This window comes from Eptatretus burgeri, chromosome 16 (assembly GCF_056783735.1).
Source record: "Eptatretus burgeri isolate ZD-2024b chromosome 16, Ebu_testis_v1, whole genome shotgun sequence".
NCBI lineage: Eukaryota > Metazoa > Chordata > Myxini > Myxiniformes > Myxinidae > Eptatretus > Eptatretus burgeri.
The window spans coordinates 19608342-19623350 of NC_140976.1; the positions used below are offsets into that span (position 1 = coordinate 19608342).

The following is a 15009-nucleotide window of genomic DNA, read 5'->3' on the forward strand; positions in this document are numbered from 1 at the left end:
TTCCTGGCCAGGAGCTTTATGACCTTCGCCACCGAATGTGAAGGAGGTGATGTTTTCACCCCTCTCTATATGTTTGTGTGCAGGATATCTCAAAAAGTTGTGGACAGATCCAGATGAAACACTGAACTGAATATATTTTCGTGAACATCCGGATCTGGATCCAACTACGAGAAGTTTTACAAAACTTGGTGGACACGTTGGCTGTGTGACAAGAAAGAATTGATTCAATGTTGGTGAACATCCCGATCCGGATCCGAGTACAATAATTTTTAGTGATTCTTCACCATTGAGAGATAGGGCCACAAACAATATTGAGCACGATATCTCAAAAAAGTTGAGACGGATTCGGACCAAACTTGGTGGACACGTTGGGTGTTTGACAAGGACGAATTGGTTCGATTTTGGTGAATCTCCAAATCCGAATCTGGATATGAGAATTATGTAATTTAAAAATTGATTCTTCACCATTGAGAGATGGGGCCAAAAACGATATAGTATAGTGCTGTATAGCATGATATTTCAAAAATGTATTGGGCCCGATATGTTATTGGGTCATCTGGGGACTTTTGGATCATTGGGGTCTTTTATTTATTATTTAAGGGTCTTAAAGGGTCTTCAACGGTCGAAAGGGTCCCAGCAGTCTAAAGCGTTGAAAGGTACATTCTAATAGTACATAGTAATTAATAGACGTACAGTGCCAAGAGAAAGTCCACACCCCCTTTCAAAATTTTCACCTTTTGTTGCCTTATAGCCTGGAATGAAATTGCATTAAATCAGACTTTTTACTTTCACTTACACATCGTAACGCACAACGTCCCAGTGAAAAACAAATTCTACAAATTTCAGAAAATTTATTTTAAATAATAATAACAATGTTAACATTCTTTTGCACCATAATGGTACATCAGGCTGCTGAGGCAGTTTCATTGGCAAGGACTTGTCACTCTGATGCAGGTTACCCTGAATGATTATTACGCCAGTTCACTGATACTCATTTCACTGACCTCAAAAGGATGACAGGATGAATCAACCCCACCTGGTGTTAATTCAACAGTCGACAGGGGCTCGAACTCCAGGTCCTGAGGTCCCGATTGTGTGTGTGGTTTCAGAGAAGTAAGTAATTACATATACAACACCAGGCTTTAATTAAAAATAGGATTGTGCATCATGAAGCTCACCTGGATCAGGAGCAAGGGTCGCTAAAACTGCCCGCAGACCCCCTTAGACCCTGTTTTTTTTGGGGGGGGGGTTTAATGCCGTGAACAAACTTGGGTACATCATGAGTGATGAAGGTTGTGGTCAAGTTTCATCGAAATTGTATGTGTAATTTCAGAGAAGATGTTACAAGTATCTGTGGACGAACGGACGACGCCCCATCCCATAAGTTCCCCAGAACTGTTCCAGGCGAGCTGAAAAAAAACAAGAATCATTTCGTTGTCATCACCTTTATATTGCAAATCCCCTCATACATACTCGTTTGCATTGATGATTACTTTACATACTTTACATACTTTATACATACGTTTACTTTACATACATACGTTTACATACTCGTTTGCATTATCGATTACTTTGCATTGATGACTTCATAACATAATGTATACTCCGCAGTCCGTACCACGTTCCAACCACCATCGATTCTGTTCAGCCAACTGAATCCTGTATGGACCCCGACTCTCCCCATTCTATCCCAACGGCCAACCCCTGCATCCCACACCACCACCACCACCACCACCACCACCCCCACCCCCTACCGGCTTCCACGCTCCTTCCACCAGGCTCTGTCCCACCTCCTGTATCCACTCCTAATCCGCTCCTCCCACCATCGATTCTGTCCAGCCTCCTGTATCTCTCCCAACACACCCCATTCTCAATCCCACCCGCTGCATCCCCCCACTACCCCTCTCCCTCGCTGCATTTTCCCCGTACGTCATCTCCGCTCGGCGTCTTGCTCGCAGCTCGCACCGCGAGACCCTCTCCTCCGCAGCTGCCGCCCAGCATCCTTGTCCTCCCGACGATCTTTTGTGCCGTTTGTGACTACGCACGGCGAGGTAAGTCGAGCACGCGCACCACAAACTCAAAGCACGTCTGTCCTCACGCGCCGAACGAGACTCAAAAGTCCTGAAACTGCTTTGAAATCCTTTCCACGACACCATTTAGCTCTTTTCATAATTTCTCGATGACGTCCTTGCACATGTTTTGGCATCAAACCCGCCAAGAGGTCTCCGACCCACTCCCTCGCGTTTTCTTTTGGCGCGGGGTTCACAAGTGTCGATCATTTATCCTGCAAAATATTCCCTAGTCTCTAAACGCTTGACGGAATCAAGGAGCCCCTTTTATAATGCAAAATCAAGTTCATTAAAATGAAATGCGAATTAACTTTATCGTGACGTCACGTCGATGTAGTGTACCGTATTATTTGCGTGACACGTACAAACATCCCCGAGCACTATAAACGTTCCAACTCGTGACTCCAACATTTTGTATCCATTGCATTTACATTTGAAAGAACTTTATTCTCCTTTTAGTCTTGCTCTGGTTTGAGAGACTGTTCCACGCGCCCTCGAACGGCTGTGATCTTCCTCCAGAGTTCACGGCCTTCAGATCTACTTGCTGTTTGCACACACCATGCAGTTCAAAGTTCAACTTCGGCTCTTCTCTGCACCTAGATTCTTCCTCTTAAACATTATCGGTCTGATTGGCCCGAATACAAATGTGTCTCGCCGCCCAACCCCCATCAGACTGATTGACAGTTGTAGTCCCGCCCACCCTTTGATCCCTTCTATATTTATTACGTACGCAAATATGGTGCATTTTGTTTGTTTTGACCCCATCCCTCCGTGTGCTGCCACCATGCCCTTTTCTTTTATGATCTCTCTCTCTGTCTCTGTCTCTGTCTCTGTCTCTGTCTCACTCACTCACTCACTCACTCACTCTCTCTGTCTTTTTGTCTCTGTGTCTCTCTCACTCCTCGGCTCTATTCCTTTTCTCAATTTTAAATTATCTGCACATCTCATCCCATTCTTCATCCGTGCATACATATTAAATAGATGACTTCCAAAATGATCGAGCTCATGATGCCGATGATGTTATTGCATTGCTGAACTATGTCTGACAATCCAAGAAATGTACGTTTCAGTTCAATATAATGACTATATCCAAAATATATCAGCGTGGACATAAAGCTGGTTGTCCTGTCTGCATAGATTATATTCTCAACAAGGGAAGAGACCAAGCTGTCTGGCTACCTTTGACATCATGACTGGGAGCCATGTCAAAATTCACAGGATAGCTTGACCTTACCATTGGTCACCTCTGGACCTGTGCTGCATGGTCTACCTCTTTACATGGTTCACTTCTTTGTATCGACTACCCTAACATGAATTTACAAACCCCAAGCTCTGTTTCCTACGAACGTTGCAATAACATGTCAATGCGATGATGTTCCCATTTGATTGTCCGCCTCAGAATGCAGTAGCCGTGGGTTTTGATCCTATTTTCTGTGTTGGATTACCCAGCACCTGCACCATTTGCTGATAGGGTGTGCGGTTGTGCCATGATGCGGTGCCCCCTCGAGGTTTAAGCAGGAGTTTGTAATTTGGTCATGGTGCCAATGATAACTCGCCTACTCTTCCCGATTAACACAATGGGATCTTTCACGTCCAAATGGGGCACCACGTTTAACGTCCATCCAATAGAGAGTGCACACACACACACACACACACACACACACACACACACACACACACACACACACACACACACACACACACACACAAACACACACACGTTAATGAATCACCTTGTCTGTGAAACACTAGGATTACATTTTATAACTTGGCCGAGATTCAAACCCAGTCGAGACATCTCAGAGGTGAGTGTGTGTACCTCAAGGCTATCCTGCCAGCCCCTTTACATCAAACAACACGAGAAGTACAAGTTTCTCTTTCAAACATTTCTTAAAAATAAATAAAAAACATCTACAAACTTCCTTTGTTGTTTTGCAGGGTGTTTTTTCAATTACTTGCCTTTGTGATGTCATAATGCTACATTTGATTATGTGTCTTGGTGATGTCATTATGCTGTATTCTTTAGCGATGAAAGCTGCACTAAGCCCATGCACGTGGCGGTAATGATTTTTCACTGCGTGCTCATAGGCTAATTGGGTTGTTGATCAGACTTGTGTCTGATGTGCCAACAATCGTATTAATTTACCTGCATCCAAAATCGGCCAATTTTTTAATTGTCTCTAAAATCCTGAATTTTCATCCGATTGACTTGAAATTTGAAGCCGATTTGCATCTGAGGTTGCTGAACTGAACCACTTATTAATTTTGAGGTCAATATCGACCAAAACATCGTCAACATCGGTCAACAGAGGGCAAATTTCTGAAATCCTCAATTTTCATCCAATTAACTTGAAATTTGAAGAGCATTTGCATATCAGGTCACTAAATCCAACCACCTACGCATTTTAAGGTAAACATAGGCCAAAAGGTCGACATTGGCCAATCGGCCAATTTGGGCCAAATTTTCTAAAATTCTCAATTTTCATCCAATTGACTTCAAATTTGAAGACCATTTGCATATGAGGTCACTGAAATCAACCACCTATTAATTTAGAAGTAAACATAGTCCAAAAGGTCAAAATAGGTCAAAATAGGCCAAAAGGCCAATTTGGGCCAAATTTTCTAAAATCCTCAATTTTTATCCGATTCACTTGAAATTTGAAGAGCATTTTCATTTCAGGTCGCTGAATTCAAACACATTATTTTTCAGGTAAAGATAGACCAAAAGGCCAATTTGGGCCAACTTTTCTAAATCCTCAATTTTCATCCAATCGAGTTGAAATTTGAAAAGGATTTACATATTAGGTCACTGAATTCAACAACCTATTAATTTTGTGGTCACCATAGGTGAAAAGGTCAACCAAGACCAAAAGGTCAACAAGGGCCAAATTTCTAAAATCCTCAATTTTAATCCACTTAACTTGAAATTTGAAGAGCATTTGCACACCAGTTCACTGAATTCAACCACCTATTAATTTTGAGGTAAACCTAGTCCAAAAGGTCGACATAGGCCAAGAGGCCAATTTGGGCCAACTTTTCTAAATCCTCAATTTTCATCCGATCGAGTTGAAATTTGAAAAGGATTTACATATCAGGTCACTGAAGTCAACAACCTATTAATTTTGTGGTCACCGTCGGTGAAAAGGTCAACATAGACCAAAAGGTCAACAAAGGCCAAATTTCTAAAATCCTCAATTTTAATCCACTTAACTTGAAATTTGAAGAGCATTTGCACATCAGTTCACTGAATTCAACCACCTATTAATTTTGAGGTAAACATAGGCCAAAAGGTCAATTTGGGCAAAATTTTCTAAAATCCTCCATTTTTGTCCGATTGACTTTAAGTTTGAAGAACATTTTCATGTCCGGTCTCTGAATTCAACTACCAATTAATTTCAAGGTCAAAAGGTCAACACAAGCCTAATTTTAAAATTTATCGATAGGGCCAAAAACTAAATATATCGCTATATCTCAAAAAGTTGTGGAAGAGAGTTATGACAAAACAAGGTGGATGAGTTGGATAGGTGACAAGAACAAGTGGATTGGATTTTGGTTCGGATCCAGCCCATCAGTGGGATACAAAATGTGGACTGTTACACCTGGCAGAGGTATGCGGTCTCCCGAGTGCCATTATATTTTGTGCTATTTTGCCAAGTTGTCTATGAGTGATTTTTAATTGTTTGTTGGTCTTTCCGTCTGTCTGTTTGTTTGTTTGTCCGCACAGAACTTTAGTGTTTTTGCCGCAACCGCTTGTTGGATTGAGCCAAAATTTTCACCATAGGAGCGACTACTCATGTAAAATGTTTTAGTGATAATTATGACGTCATAGCTCACGTGGTGTGGCAGCCATGTTGGAAAATACAGAAAAACTTTAAACTATCTCTGAAACCGCACCAAGGAAAAAATTGAAACTTTGCACACGGTCAGTACTCCTCATGGGGAATATGTTTATTTTTAATGATGTCATAGGTGCCTTTGTTATGACATCATAATTGCATATGTAGAATGCTACGTGCTACGTCTGATCAGTATGAAAATTTTTGAGGGTCATCTAGTGATAAAATGGTTCATAGAAATACATTTGATGATGTCATTGGTCACGTGATTGAGGCGAAACATTACATGTATGACCACCTATTTATGAGGAACAAAAGGTTCACACATATGATGTCATCAGTCACATGGTTTTATATAACAGCAGCCATATTGGATTTATCCTAAAACCTATAAAATATCTTCTTCTCCAGAATGGCTAGACAGATCAAGGGGAAACTTCACACAAATGTTCCTCAAGCTATGGGTGTACAATTTTGTTGAGGAATAATTTATAGGTCACATGGTTTGGTAGCAATATTGTATTGAAGAAAAATATTAAATAATGTTTTCTATGGAACCAATTAATCCATCAACATGAAACTTCACAATTATGATACAGTAGTGATATCGAAGACATTTTTTTTAAATTTCAACTTGATTGGTCACATGGTCTGGCAGCCAGAATGATTTTTGGGGGGATCTGGGTTCTTTCTTTCTTTCTTTTTTAATGAGACTCACTTGGCTGAGCCTGGATGGGTTTGTGGGGAGAGGAGTAGCAGTTGAAATACGAATCCTATCCAGGTTCCTCCTGATGACTTCATCATTGCTTTTTGCTTGTTCGTGTTCCTTCTGATGACTCCAATGCAGGACTGTTCCAATTTGAACTTCCATTTGGTTTGAATTGAATTTATTTTCATCCCATTCTAAATTCAATTGAATAATAATGATAAAAAAACGTCATAGGTCAGGGTCAGGTGTCCAATCAAAGTGGGGTTGCATCAAATCTAGACATGTTGGTCCCAGGTCATCACTGCCAGCAGTTATAAAGTGGCAGTTGGCTTCCAGTTCTGGGGTTGGAGCATTGGCAGGTCTCCTTCAGGGCTCTCTGCTGACAATCTGAAAGTTAAGTTTCTGGTCGTTATCTGTCCCGTTTTAACTGTTTATTTTCTCACCTGCATGTTACTGTGTGTTCCGAGTTTGGTTTTGTTTCAAAAATCGTGCTATGTTGTGAGTTTTCGTCGACCTTGTCTTACCGAGTGCTTGAGGCCGACCCATCGTTCCCCTCAGTGTACGATTGTGTTTATTTGTATTTTCTCCCCATTACCTTCAATTTCTATCTTTGCCCACTTTCCCAACGTCCCCCATCCCTTATAACTAAACACTCTATTTCTTGTCTTAAATCAGAAAATAATAACTACCTTTCTCCTTGCACACTCACAAGTCTCAATTCTTCTTCTTCTTCTGCATGCTCCTCTTCTTCCTCCTGCCGGCACACCATCTTTATTCTCCTGAGCTGACCCTCTCTCGCCATTACCGTCACGATCTCTTCCGATCGACAACCTTCCTTTCCCGAATCTTACCTGTTCTTCAAAAACACATCAAAAAATAATAATCTTCCTTGTATCCTATCGATCTCTACACCTCCTGTAACCACGTGTCGCTCTCTACTCTTCCTGGTACTTTTCATCGACCCAAAAGCTTCACACAGCATTTACCATCCAAATTCACCACACACTTCCATGATTTTACTTCAACCTTCCCTTTTCCAAATGTTATGCAATCCTTATTTAAAATTAATAATTTCATTTTTGACAATACACCTCCCAGAGCCGTGCATCTCCCATAACCACATGATCTGTTCACACCCCCTGCATTTATCGATCCAATTTCACCATTCACCTCACAATTTTTTCTACTACACTTCCATGACCTAATCTGATGAAAACTCTCTCAAACAATAATAATAACGATCTCTTATAAAGCTTCATCTTCCTCTTTCACACGTGTGGTTCTCTTCACTGTATCATAATGCACTACTCTTCTACTATTTAAACAGACTGCTCTCAATTCGACCTCTCCTTCATACCTTGCCTAAAAAATCCAACTGTTACAGCGTTTCTTCTCTCCATTCTCTGGATACGCCTTTATTGCATCCCTCAGGAAATGTGTTTAATCACATCTCTGACTCAAAACTTTTTAAAACCCCAGTTTGCAATGAATGTTCGCTTTCCATCAACCATTCTTTTTTTCCAACTCCAGTGCCAACTCACCCCTCTCACCCCTCACTCTCAAAGCAACCATCCCACTCTTCTCCCTCCAAGCTTCCCTCTCACCTCTCTCAAAAACTCCCCCCTCACCTTTCACCAACCATTCACCCCCTCACTCATCCTTCTCAAAGTTGCCCCCTCTCTTCCACAAAGCTGCCTCCTTCCCCTGCCCTCTCACCTCCATCTCATCACTCCATCTCCTCAAATCCTCAACTGCCTTCATCCCCCTCTCTTGTCCCCCCTCTCCCCCAGCACCACAGAGCCTTTTCTCCTCCTTATCCAGCCCCCTCCCCGAGCTATTCTGCAATCCCCCACACTCTTTCAACAACCCTCCTTACCTCCCCCCCTCGTCCCTTGTCCTACGCTCCTCCTCCCTTCCCTCTTCATTAACAGTGTGGACCTCAAATATCCGGGGCCTTCGCTCAAACCTTTCAGATCTTTCCATACAGGTTACCACTGACAAACCAGACATAATCTGCCTAACAGAAACTTTCCTCCCCCAAGACATGTCTGACTCCCAAGTATCTCTCCCTGGTTACTCCCTCCTCCGGTATGACAGACCTGAGCCTCGTCCTGGTGGAGGAGTTGCTCTCTTCATCAAAGACTCTATTCCTCACTCTCCATGCAATGCCCTCACTCCCCCACACCCCCAGGAATACCTCAGGCTACGGCTTCCCCTCCACTCCCACCTCATGTTTGTATGTGTACTGCACCGTCCAACTAACAGTGATGACTCCATCTACACCTCACTATCCAAAAACATGGACCAACTTCTATCTTCTCATCGAAACTCTCTCTTCCTCGTGTGTAGTGACTTCAATTGTCATCATGCCAGTTGGCTTGGTGTGGGTACCTCTCTCACCTGTCATGGCACCTCAGCAAAAGCTTTCTGCGACTCATTGGGACTGACTCAATCGGTCAACTTCCAAACGCGGATCTCAACCAATGGAACTCCATCTCTTCTGGATCTGATTTTGACAAATTTCCCTGACAATATCTGCTGCTCTTCCTTCGCTTCAATCGGTTCTTCTGACCACGTTCTTGTCAAAGTGGACATCTCTCTGGCTATTATCAGAGAACCACCTGACCACCGTCGAGTCTGGAATTTCAGTCAAGCTGACTGGCAGGGTCTCCAAGCAGCCCTCAAACTTATAGACTGGTCTCCTATTGCTACTTTCTCCAACATCAACTCATACTGGGAATTCTTTCAAAGAAACTTGCTCTCCCTTGAAACTTGAAACTTGCACAGATTTATCCCCTCTCGTCTACAGGTGTCCTACACTTCCTCCCGCCCTTGGTTCACTGAAGCTTGTGGCGAGGCAGTTGTCCTGAAACAACTTGCATTTGCCTCATGTAAAGCAAACCCAACTGAGGGTAATCTCAGTTCCTTCCATAAAGCTCGGAACAAGTGTGCATCTACCCTCAGGAGAGCCAGAAAACAACATCTTTCTTAGCTCAAGTCTGAACTTTCAAACCTCTCTCCCTCCTCAAAATCCTGGTGGCATCTAATCAAATCTGTTTCTGGTGTATGTTCCCCCTCCCTTACCTCAAATGGCCGCACTGCTGATACCGCACGTGAAAAAGCTGAATGCCTGAACTCGGTGTTTACAGCTAAATGTTGTGTCCAACACCCATTGCTTTCTCTATCCACCTTACCCAGTCGCACCCAACTGTCCCTGGACTCTGTATCCTTTTCTCCTGACAAGGTGGAGAGCTTGCTGTCAAACCTCGACTCAGATTCTGCAACCGGTCCAGACGGCAGCAGCCCACGTGTCCTAAAAACCTGCTCTTCTGCTCTTGCTCACCCTCTCTCTGTTCTATTCGCCCTCTCATTTGCTCAAGGTCATCTGCCATCTGCTTGGAAATTTGCAAACATCACTGCCCTGCACAAAGAGGTGCAAAAACAGATCCCTTCAACTGCAGACCAATCAGCCTTCTCCCAATCATCAGCAAGGTTATGGAATCCATCATCGCTTCAGACATCAAATCCTTCCTCTTCTCCAATGGCTTGATTTCCAATCATCAATTTGGTTTCAGACCAGGTCACTCTGCTCTCCCAACAATGGATGGAAGTCCTCAATGCCAGACATGAAATCCGAGCCATATCCCTGGACATATCACGTGCTTTTGACACGGTCTAGCACCCTGCCCTGCTCAACAAACTCTCTTCCTATGATATCCAAGGCCATCTCCACTCATGGCTCGCAGACTTCCTCTCCTGTCGCAGGCAATGTGTGGCCCTAAATGGAGTTCTTTCACCCCTCTTCCTGTCCAAGCTGGAGTTCATCAAGGTAGCGTTCTGGCCCTGTTCTTTTTCTGGTTTTCATCAATGATCTCTCCGACTCTCTGGAAAATCCTCTATATCTCTTTGCTGATGACTCCACCCTCTGCCGTACCATCGGTCATCCCTCAGACCAGCAAGCAACAGCTTCTTCACTCACTACATATCTGGGTAAAATCACAAACTGGTCCAACACGTGGAGCATGTCTTTCAATCCGGACAAATCTCACACTCTCACTATGTCTCTCCGAAAGGACCGTTAAGAAACCCCCCCCCCCATCCACGTTCTCAACAATCCTCTGGAAGAAGTCCTTTCTTTCAAGCTTCTGGGTCTCATTATCTGCTATGACCTTTCCTGGGATTGCCACATTTCAAACCTCACCTCCAAAGCCAGTCGCCGACTGGGAATCCTCCGTCGTGCAAAGTCCTTCCTCGGCCCACCTGAGCTCCTGACCATTTACAAAGCTTTCGTCCGCAGCCTGATGGAGTACTGCTCTCCCCTCTGGGCTGGTGCTCCTGCCTCCCACCTTTCTCGGCTTCACGCTGTGGAAACCAAGGCATTTAGGATCATCGGCATCTCCCACAATGAAGCTGAGTCTTTGGGCCTCTCACTGCAGGCTGGTCGGTGGTCTTTCTGTCTTCTACCATCTCCTCTCCAGCCTCGCACCCCCCCCCCCTCTCTGTGATTTGTCCCCACCACATTTCCGCAGGGCGCTCAAGGTCTGCCAACAACCCCCTTCTGGTAAAACTACCAAAATCACGAATCACTGCTCACCTTCTCTCTTTCATTCCTCTTTTTCCCCACCTTTGGAATAAACTCCCTCACTCTATTCAATCCCATTCTTCCTTCCACACCTTCAAAACAGCTGTTCACCACCACCTCTTATCATCCCCCATCCAAATCCTCGATCTTTTCTACCCCCGATAATCCACCCAAGCCCACCTCCTTCAAATTCCCTGCTTTCCTTCCTGAAAGTCCCTGTAATGTCCATCTTCTATTTCCCATGTTACCCGTCCCATCCTCTCCCTTCCACAGATCTCCTAATGTCTCTGTTCCCCACAGTTTTGTCCTTCCCACTCCCACCCCTCTTGTCTCATGCCCCCCTTGCTGTGCATTGTGTGTTAGCTCTCACACGAGCCTCGACAAGGTATACAAAAAAAAAGTTCTAATTATGTCTCATTAATTACGTAACACACCAGTACACAAACGCCAAACAAAACAAGTCCTGGCATGGGTCTGCAATCTCTGATTGATCTTTTTCTTGTTTTTTTTTATGATCTACCTTTTTCTTCACTTCTTCATATCTTCTTCCTTATTTTTGTTGAATTTTAGGTTTTGCCTCGATAAGGATTATCCAGTCCATGACTGAAGCCTTTATCATAAAATAAAAACTGTTTGTGATTTCCTTGTGATTTTGTGCACATTTAATTGAGTGGGTGTATTTTTCTGCAGACTGAAATAATGAGATTCTGACTTAAGTCAATCGATCTATGTGCACTATTTGAAACTCTTTGGCTGCGTTCGCTGTTCATTTGACGTCATTATTTGAATGATGTCAATGTCATTGTATGTAGGCGTTTGCCTCAAGCAATGAAGTGGTTGCTGTGACGATACATGAGCTGGAAGGGGGAGGCAGATGGTGGGTGCTCAGATCCACTGCGACTGCAGGCTGGATTGGCTGAGTGAAGTGTTGAGAGGTCTGAGTGCATCATTGTTCATGACACCAGCACTTTCTGGCGATTTCTAGACACCTTCGTAGTGCACGTGAGTACCTGTCAAATCCATGAGTCTTCAGTTCACGTTTTTGTTGAGAAATCGGTTTGGTGATTCTGTAATTGCACAAAGGTTGAAATAATAACCAGCACGCGGTGCTTCAACCAACATAAAAGAGAAAGCAATACTAGAATTGGTTTGTAAATAAAAAATAACAATAACAAGTGGCAATGAAAAATAAGGATAGATAGGAAATGAGGTCAGAGAGGAAAATGTATCCGATACAAGATACACCATGTTACGGTTCTCTCTTATCTGACCTCTCATTGAGTGACCATGTGCTAACAGAACACATTTGGTGGTTGAAAAACACTTAATTTGAGAAATAAATTCCCTTGTTTTACCTTGTGTGTGAAAGAAGAGATTTCTGGGAAAGTCTCATCTTAACCTTGATATTAAGCCAATAGGAGGTCAAACTGCACAAAGCATTGCAGAACAGGATAAGAGATGGGTAGAGCATTTTAAGGAGGTTCAAAACCAATCCAAACCTGCAGAAGAATTGGACGTGATTAACGAGCTTACTCCTATTGACTTTGATATTTACCAAGGTGAAACCACCATGGCAGAGTTTGAGGAGGTAGTGAGGCCTCCTAAAGTCAAACAGATCACCCAGCATAGATAAAATTCCTGCCGAACTGCGAAAACATGGTGGGCCAGAATTAAATAAGCAACTAGAACGGCACTCGGTAGAGTCCATACCTTGGATGGTGTGTTCATCACCTGCACATGGACCAAATTATAAGTGCCAAACGTTTCCATATAAGATATCTTAATCACAAACAATCAAACAATCAGACAGACAGCGGATAAAAACATAACTACGCAACCTCACTCACAAGATAATATGTTATGAAGAAGTACCAGAAGACTGGATAAACGGTATCATTATTAAGTTATCAAAAAAGGAGATTTATCTTCCTGTTCCATCTGGAGAGGAAAAGTCTGTTGTCCATCCCTGGTAAAGTGTTATCAATAATACTATTAAATTGTATGGAATCGAGTCATTAAGAAATGAAGAGAAGAATAGGCAGGGTTTAGGAGTGGTCGATCTTTCTGTGATCAAATCTTTGCGCTCAGACAAATTTGCAGATAAATACCTTGCATTTCAGCAAAAGCCCATAATAAATTTCATCAGACTTCAAAGAAGCCTTCAACAGCATTTATAGACCTGCATTGTGTAAGATAGTGAGGCTATATAGCATCTCAGAGAAAATGATTATTATGAAAAGCATGTCTCAAAATTCCAAATTCTGTGTGAAAACTGAAAATGGGCTGACCGTCTTTTTTTTACATCTTCATAGGAGTTAGACAAGACTGTATTATATCACCCTTTCTGACCCTAATTGTCGTAGACATCATCATGAAAAGATCACCGTGTAAAGAATCATGTGATGTACTCTCTTAACAGATATAGATTTTGGAGATAATATCGCTGTAAGGTGCACCTCAACCACATGAAAGCTGCAACTGTTGATTTAAATTCACTATCTCTCAAGACTGGTTTTAATTAGTGATAATAAGGCCAAGGCCATTCGAATGAGCGATGAAATAATCTTTAGCATGGCAATGAAATGGGTATCTGCGAATGGAAAACGTTAAAGGGGATGTCCCAAGACTTCGTGGTGTGACACTGTGAAAAGGGGCATAGATGTACTGAACATTGGTTGGGATGATCTGGATGCTAAGATGGCTGATAGAGCTGAATCGAGACGACTTCCAGTCTCATGCTCAGTATTAAGCAGGAAAGACTAAGGATTGAGAACCTTGTCAGGTCAGGTATGAGAGCATGCACAGGAGCAGCACGTCGCTGCGTCCACTTTCCGCCGGTGCTCCAGCAGCCTCCATCTGTCCATCCCCATATCCTTGAGATGCCGATCAACCTGCTGCAACCATGAGGTATGTGCTCCCTCACTGAGAGGGATCAGCATCAGGAGCAGGATCCTCTAGTGAGCAGGATCAGCATCAGGAAAACGAGCCACATGTCCATACATCTGCAGCTGACGCTCATGGACTATGCAGGTAACAAATCTCACTTGAGTCTCTCTCAGCAACCGCTAATTGGACACAAAGTCAACCAGCGATAGCCAAGGATGCTCCAACCCGGTACCAAAATAATTAAGTCTTCGTCTCATATCCCTGGTCAGAGTACAAGTCTCACATCCGTAGAGCAAGACTGCAAGCACCAAGGACCTGAAGACTCAGACTTTTGTCCTACCGCACAGGAACTGACAGTGCCACACCCCATGATTCAGTGAATCCATGACTCCGCAGGCCCGACCCAGGCATCTATTGACCTCTGGCTCACAGCCAGCAGAGATACGAATATCACTGCCAAGATAAGCGAATCTTTCCGTGACCTCAACATCCCCACCACAAACAGATAGACATGATAGCAACATCCAAGATGTCATTGAAAGCCTGGATCTTAGTTTTGACCCAGGAAACCCATAATCCCAGTGGCTCCGACTCCTCATTCAGCACCTTGAGGGCTCCCAACGGATATCTAGAGTCTCTGCAAAGATGACTGCATCATCCTCGAAATCAAAGTCAGAGATCTTGACATTCCCAAATGATGTGCTGCAGCTTTATCTCTCAGACATCCTCCCCAGAATCCAGTCCACACAAGCGCTGAAAAGTGTGGAGGCCAGGACACACCCCTGACAAACTCTAGCAACAATTAGAAATAAGTCAGAGATGGTACCACCACATCTCACAGCACTCTCAGTACCAGAGTAGAGTTCAGACATCGGATTGTTCAGTTTTGGTGGCACCCAACGAAGACCAAGAATCCTCCAGAGGGCA

At 43.4% G+C, this 15009-nt stretch overlaps 1 protein-coding gene across 3 annotated transcripts in view; it reads left to right on the forward strand.

Moving 5' to 3' along the window:
• The first annotated feature begins 1854 nt into the window (after nucleotides 1–1854).
• Nucleotides 1855–15009, forward strand: part of GPR45 (G protein-coupled receptor 45) — a 24471-nt gene continuing 11316 nt past the window's right edge. For all 3 annotated transcript variants that reach the window (XR_015052497.1, XR_015052498.1, XM_085860176.1), the window contains exons 1-2: nucleotides 1855–2051; nucleotides 12009–12198. The gene's annotated coding sequence lies outside the window, so the exon portion shown is untranslated. The remainder of the gene's footprint in view (nucleotides 2052–12008; nucleotides 12199–15009) is intronic.